The sequence below is a fragment of the Sciurus carolinensis genome, chromosome 9, assembly GCF_902686445.1.
Source record: "Sciurus carolinensis chromosome 9, mSciCar1.2, whole genome shotgun sequence".
NCBI classification, from domain to species: Eukaryota; Metazoa; Chordata; class Mammalia; order Rodentia; family Sciuridae; genus Sciurus; species Sciurus carolinensis.
Window position 1 is genome coordinate 94469427 of NC_062221.1, and position 7513 is coordinate 94476939.

At 34.6% G+C, this 7513-nt stretch overlaps 1 non-coding gene across 1 annotated transcript; it reads left to right on the top strand.

Annotated features, from left to right (window-relative positions):
- The first annotated feature begins 6979 nt into the window (after positions 1 to 6979).
- On the top strand, positions 6980 to 7118 carry LOC124993822 (U4 spliceosomal RNA). Its single transcript, XR_007110344.1, has one exon. It is a non-coding gene; the product is annotated as a U4 spliceosomal RNA (small nuclear RNA).
- The last annotated feature ends 395 nt before the right edge of the window (positions 7119 to 7513 follow it).

Below are 7513 nucleotides of genomic sequence, written 5' to 3' on the forward strand. Positions count from 1 at the left end.
GGCACAACAGATGGGGAGATTCTGAAACTTTTTGGAGTATGTTATAAGGGGCTGAGTCATATACTGTAGGTTTTATCAGAATTAAATTTATATATCTGGAAAAGGAAGAAGATATAATGGTCATTTGAGTTGAGTTTTCATAGCAATCTGGATTAAATGGATGGTAAAAACATAATAAACCAGTTGGGAAACCCTCTGCCTTGAGGCTGATGGAATTGGTACATTTTCTGCTCTTTTTTATGGTACCACACATAGTTGGTGATTTAGTCATGATGGAAATTTTTATAAAATTTTTATCAATCAGGAAATCAAGGGCAGGCAGACATTGAAAACATCTACTGATCTTATCATGGGAGTTCTTGTAAAGGCAAGGGTAATTTAATGTTACAGATGAGAACCTGACATCTTGGTGATCCTGCAGTTTTAGTGTGAGGCTAATGTCAACCGATTTTCAGTTATTTGGGGGTATCAGTGGCACATGGAATTAACACCTCATATTAATGTAATAGAATATTTAAAATATAGAAGTTTTTTTTTCTGTTTCTGGACATTTGTAGTAGTTTTTAGTTCTAATTCTAGGACTATAGATAGCTCAAGAACATTTGATAATTCATCATATCTTCATGATAAAATTTCTTAATAAATTAGGTAAAGAAGAAACATATTTCAACACAATAAAGACAATACATGAGAAACCCACAGCTGGTATCATGAATGCAGAAAAAAATGAGAGCTCTTCCTCTAATATTTGGAACAAGACAAGGATTTCCACTTTAATGATTCATTCAATCTCATACTGGGAGTCCTGGTTAGAGCAATTAAGCAAGAGAAAGAAAGAAATTGTAACCAAACTGGAGAGAAGGAAGTCAAATAGTGTCTGCAGAAAACATGATCTTATGTGTAGAAAAACTTCCAAGGACGTTCAAATGGCCAACAAGTATATGAAAAACTGCTCAACATTACTAATTATGAGGGAAATGTAAATCCAAATCACACTGAATATCATTCACCCCAGTTAGAAGGGCTAACATAAAGGCAACAATAATAAATATTGGTGTGAATGTGGAGAAAGGAGAAACTTGTGCACTATTGGTGGGAATGTAAATTAGTATAGCAATTATGAAAACATGGAGTTTCCTCAGAAAACTAAAAATGAACTGTTATTATGACCCAGCAATCTCACTATGGGTGTATATCCAAAGGAAATGAAATCAGTATGTTGAAGAGATATCTGGAGATACCTGTCTTTCCATGCTTATTGCAGCATTATTCACAATAGCCAAGATGTGGAATTAACTTAGGTGTTCATCAACAGATGAATGGTGTATTTGCAGAGTGGAATATTTTTAGCCAGACAAAAGAACAAAATTCTGTCATTTGTGGCAGGAGGACATTATGGTCAGTGAAATAATCCAGGCACAGAAAGACACATAGCATATCCTCTTACTTCTATGTGAAAGCTAAAAATGGTGATCTCAGAGAGACAGAAAATAGAATAGAGGTCACTAGAGGCTAGGAAGTATAGGGAGGAGGGGAGACAGAGAAGGGTTGGTTACTGAATACTAAAATACATTTAGTAGGATTAGATTCTGATTGTCCTATAATAGGGAGACTACAGTTAACATTAATTTTTGTGAATTTTGAAATAGTTAAAAAAGAGGACATTTTAATGTTCTCAACGTGAGGAAATAATAAATGTTTGAAGAGATGGAAATGCTAATTACTCCAATTGGACCATTGCACAATGTATTCATGCGTTGAAACATCCCACTGTACCCTGTGAATATGTACAATGATTCTATGCCAATTAAAAAATATTGAAAAATTCTTCAAATGGAAATTCTATAATTTGAAAGTATATAATTAAAATTAAAAACCAAATAGATGCAGATTAGATGCAACCGATTAAAACATTAATTAGTGAACATAGAGAAAATATCTAGTACAAAGCACAAAGAAAAAAGAGAGTGGAAAACATTTTAAAATCTTTTTAAAAAGATAAGATATGAAAAATAGTGACAATATTTAACATATATGTAGCAGAAGTTTTAAAAGCAGGTGAAGTAGGCAAAACAGACAAAATTAGAAGATAAAATAACAGAATGTTACATAGAATCTAGTCACAAATAAAGCCATAAGCTCTATGCAAATTAAATACAGAGGAAACAGTGTATAGGTGTGTTTTTTTAACCAAAATTGCTAAAAATCACAGACAAAGCAAAAATATTAATACAGGCTAAAGGAAGAAGATGCATAACCTTCAAAATAGCAGCAATGAGATTGACACTTGAATTCTCAAAGAAAGTGAACCATGAGCATCAAAATGACACCAAACTTCAGAGCTGAAACATCGTTAAGCGTACTAGGATTCTGTACCACTAGAACTAATTTCTAAAGCCGAAGTGAAATAAAGACCCCTTTTAGCGTCATATTAAAAAGTCAGTTATGGGACCAAATATGAAAGTTAAAAAATAAAGCTTCTGAAAGAATGCATAGAATATATTCATGGTCTTGGGTAAGGAATGATATAGCATGGCAAAAACATTAACTGTAAAAGACAAGATTGGCAAATTGGGATACATTAGACTTAGAAACTTTCCTTCAGTCAGAAAAACATCTTTTTTAAAAAAGGTTTCAGTTCTATAATATAGGTAAATTTAATGCCATGTAACATCACAGAGTCATGAAGGAATGATGAAATGGACAGGCATGAGCCCACCAGCTGAGAGTAGAACATTACCAGTACTTTTCTGACCCTGAGTGCCCTTCCTCTTCATATTTCCTCTCAGTCCAAAAGGAAAACACTATCCTGAGTTTAATTTATATTATAATAAATAAGTAGGACAACAACTGTTTAGATTTTGTCTCTGCTTCTCATAGTTATTCCTTGACTTTTTTTAGTCTATGTTGTTTACAGCATTTAATAATTCAGATGATTATAACGTGTCATTTATGTATTATCATTGCATCAACACATGACAAATTAGTATTCTTATGTTGATGATATTCAAGTTGCTGTTAAGTTTTTGTGGTTCTGAATATCACACTATTTTGTGTACAAAATATACAACAATTTATACATACACAATACACATATGCAATAATTTCTCTAGTGTTTACTCCTGATAGAGATAAGGTATTCACATGTTCGACTAGAAAAAAATCTTTAATATAGTGAATAGGCAAGGCACAGAGTAGGAAAAGTTCTTATATGAAGAATTTCTTGTAAAAAAATAAACAAGACAAGACAATATAATGGTAAAAAATACTCAAAGACTTTTGAGCAGGCTTTTCATCAAATGATCAATAAATGTGTGAGAAGGTATTGAACCTCACTAATTATCCGGGAAATGTAAATCAGGTCACAGTGAGAGAAATCCTTCTCTGTCAACAGAAAATATGGAATGTAGAAATCCAGCTCTTAAGCTGCTTTGAGAGAAAAAATTGGCACAGGCTCTTAGGAAAACTCTTTGACAGCAAAAACTGCACATTTACATGGAACAATTTGACTCCTATCTATAATTCCAAGAGAAATGCTTACACATGCATATGAATGGTCACAGTACTGTTCATAATAGCCTCTATCTGGAAACAACACAATGTTTATCAGCATAAGAAAGGTTTAATATAATATGCCACATTTAGACAGTGGAAAATCTCTTCAGCAATGAACATGAACAAACTCAGATTAATGCAAAATCAGAATGAATTTCACCACATAATGAAAGAAATGAAAGAAGCCACCAAATGACATATATTGTATGATTCAATATGTATTACATTTTAAAATCAGGCAGCTCTAAATGATGGTTAGAAGCCAAGAGAGTGGTTACATTAGGGGAGGAGGCAGAGAAGGAATGATTGGGAGGGGACACAAGGAGGAGTTTCTCTGCCATGCCTATGTCCTATTACTGGATTCCATGGTGGGTATAAGAAAGCGAACTTTCTGTGATAATTCATCAAGCTCTAAGCTTATGATGTTCTTTCCTGTGTGTTATATAGCAACACGATTTATTTAAAAGTAGGGGAGATCAAAAGAAGCCAACTGTGGTTATAACAGAGAATAAAATGTGCATTTCCTGAAGGTCACAAGTCTTTGAGTTTGTATTTACTTTTTTCACATCACCAGAGGAAAAACATGTTCAATGTCATTATTTTCCAGATGAAAATACCAAGCCTGAGAAGGAATAGACGACTTGTCCAAGGTGTCAAGACCTATATTTCTGTTTCCCAAGCTCTTGTTTGCTGCACCATACTTGTTATCTCTTGTACTTTGCTTAGAATTCACAATTTGCCATGTTAGACAACATCTAATTTTATTTAGATGATCGAATCCAATCATGTAAACTCCAAAAAAAGAAAATCTGTTTTGTATAAATGTCTTTGCTTTCCAGACAACCCCTTGTTGAGAAAGCTTCTCAAGGAAGTAAGTAGAGTAATACTACTTCTCAATCGTAGGTCTGGTGATCTTCCCTGCCAGTTGTATGCAGCTGAAATGGGAGAGTAGTCAACATGATTTACTGCATGCCCTCAAAATGAAAGAAAAGTAAACATTGAAGTTTTCCAAATCAAATCAATCTGTTGTCCCCACAAACATTCATGAAAGTTAAAAAAAAATTCAATTTCTACTTGATAGAAAATTTAATTTTATCTCAGGATCCATAGGAATCTTGAAAGTTACTGGCAATTTGAATATGGACCTCCGATCATGCCTGCATCATGGTCATTGGCAACATGTACATTTCCAAGGTGAACCATGTTATTCCTTGTGTGAGAACTTGGTAGCTTCACATTTATGGACTCTTCCACCCCCCTCTCCCTCACATTTAGGTCTTTCCTCTCTCAGTCCTCAGAAACCTGATCACTTTAGACAATGGAGCTCCTAGATTTTGTTCTAGATGTATAAAAACAAAACTTTACTTTCTTTTCTGCAAAAGTGAAGCTCAGGCTCTCAATACAGAAATCTTTGACAACTCTCATTTGAACAGAAAGAAACATTTTTAAGCCCGCATCTAAGAAGAAAACACAAACATACACAAACACAGCCACACAACACACACACAAAACACACACAAGCACACACACAGAGTTACAGCAGTGTCCTTGGAGGAAGCTGAGTGATTCATAACCAAATATAACCAAAATACACTGGGAAAATCTCAAAAATGTTTGAGGCACAGTTGAAACAGGCGGATATGGGAATTTCTAGCAAATAGGTTGGTAAGTTTCCTGTCAAGGCGATGGAAGTTTAACTTTACAACCACAGGTCAGCCTGGCTGGTTATTCCCTCGAGAGATAAGACTGTCCTTTGGGAAAAGTTATGTAGTTGGGAAAAAGCATCCCAAATGCTTGGGATGGGGTGGCCCTTTGTGAGACAGGTTATCAATGCTAGAGGAAGACTATCGGGGAGGCACCCTTCACAAACAACTTCATGGACAGGCACACACATCCAAGCAGGAGGTGATGGGCTATCCTTCAGTTTTGGAATGCTGCAGAGCCTGAGTGGTAGAGCAAAGGTGTCTCAGGAACAGGAGGGGTGCTGAAGTAATTCTTTAATTGTAGCTCATGCCCTTAATTGGTTTTCTTAAGTTGACATGGTCTGTGAAACAAGGCTTATGTGTATTTGGATATATGCTAATATAACAGAATTAATAATTATGAGTTATTCTAGTGAATGAGCCTCATTAACATTCCAGCTACTGTGCTAAGTACTTTACATTCATCATGCCAGTTACCACCCTAAAAGTAAGTGACATTAGTCCCATTTTACAGATGAGGTAACTGTGGCAAATAAGTCTCAGAATAATTAATAAAAGAGATGGGATTCAAATTCAAGTCTAAATACAAAGCCATTGTCTCCCCCACCATTCCACATTTATTCTTTTATTTTAATTTTTTAATTTTTTATATTTTACAGACTGCATTTTGATTCATTGTACACAAGTGGGGTACATCATTTCATTTCTATGGTTGTACATGATGTAGATTCACACCATTTGTGTAATCATACATGTACACAGGGTAATGATGTCTGTCTCATTCCACATTTATTCTTAAGAACAAAGCCAATTTAGCTGGGCACGGTGGCACATACCTATAATTTCTGGCTCAGGAGGCTAAAGCAGGAGGATTTTGAGTTCCAAGCTAGCTTCAGCAATTTAATAAAGCTGTAAGCAACTTAGGAAAACCCTGTTTCTAAGTGAAAAATAAAAAAAATTAAAATTAAAAAAAAGGGCTGGGGATGTTGCTCAGTGGCTAAGTGCCCTGGATTCAATCCCCAGTACCAAAAAAGAAAAAAAAAAAAAAATTAAAAAAAAAAAGTCAATTTAAATAACATTATTCCCTTCTTCCTACCAAAGTAGAATGCAATGGAGACTGTAGGCTCTGGACCAGACATTAGACATGGTAATTTTAAACTTGTTAGGATCAGTAGGTAGAGAATATGTATGTCCCAGTTATGTAGACTGAGAAGTAAAAAGGAAATTTACTACCAGCAATAGGGTCAGATTTTTTTAAAAAATGTTTTTGGACTGCTTCAATACTTATTTCAATATTAGATACAAATTGATTACTTGAAACTATGTTTATTTCATGAGCTTGGTAGCAACAATTTTCTTAATGGTCTTAAACAAATGAAAACGTGACTTCTCAGCTAGGATCTGGTGGCGCAAGCCTGTAATCCCAGCTACTTCTGAGACTGAGGAAGAAGAATCACAAGTTTAAGGCCACTCTGGGCAACTTAGCGAGACCCTATCTCAAAATAAGAAGAAAGGTCTGGGGATGTAGGTCAATAAGAGAGTACTTGCCTAGCATGCGTGAAGCCCTTGGTTCAGTCCCCAGTACTGGAAAAAAAAAAAGGAACAAAATTCTGATACATGCTCCAACTTGGGTAAACTTTAAAAATGTGACTCCTCTTTCTTTGTACTAGGTAATTAGATCTACTGATTTCTAGCCTTGTCTTCTTAAAAGGGAACAGTTTAGCTGTGTGCAGTGGTAGTATCATAGCCAATGAGGTTTATCTGAGGCATGATTATTGCTAATTGAAAAAAGGAACAGTTTATGTAATTATAAAAGCATTCTATAAATGTGCATAAAAGTATTGGATAGTACACAAATGAGGTTTTTGGTATGTAAATTACCTCAGTAAGGTGTTAAACATTAAAAAATTTCCTTTCATATTGAAGAATTATTTGTCTATATTACTTCTTTAGTTAGGCGTATTGACGTATTGGCTTTATCTAGTCATCACTTTATGTGTGTTTGTATTTAAGAAAGTTTTGCATTTACTTTTCTACAGTCTCATATTTGTGTTGTTCATAGATTCTCTCATATCACCTGACATTGTTTAATCATCCTTAGGCTAACTGCTGCACAAGTAGATTGCTTGCAAGACTTTATTAGTAATATGCCACTGTTTTATAAAGATATGAACTTACAGCTTTTGTTCCTACAGATAAATTCCCAATAGTGGAATTGTGAGGTCAAAAGCTATGAACTTTTTAAGGTTCTTTTT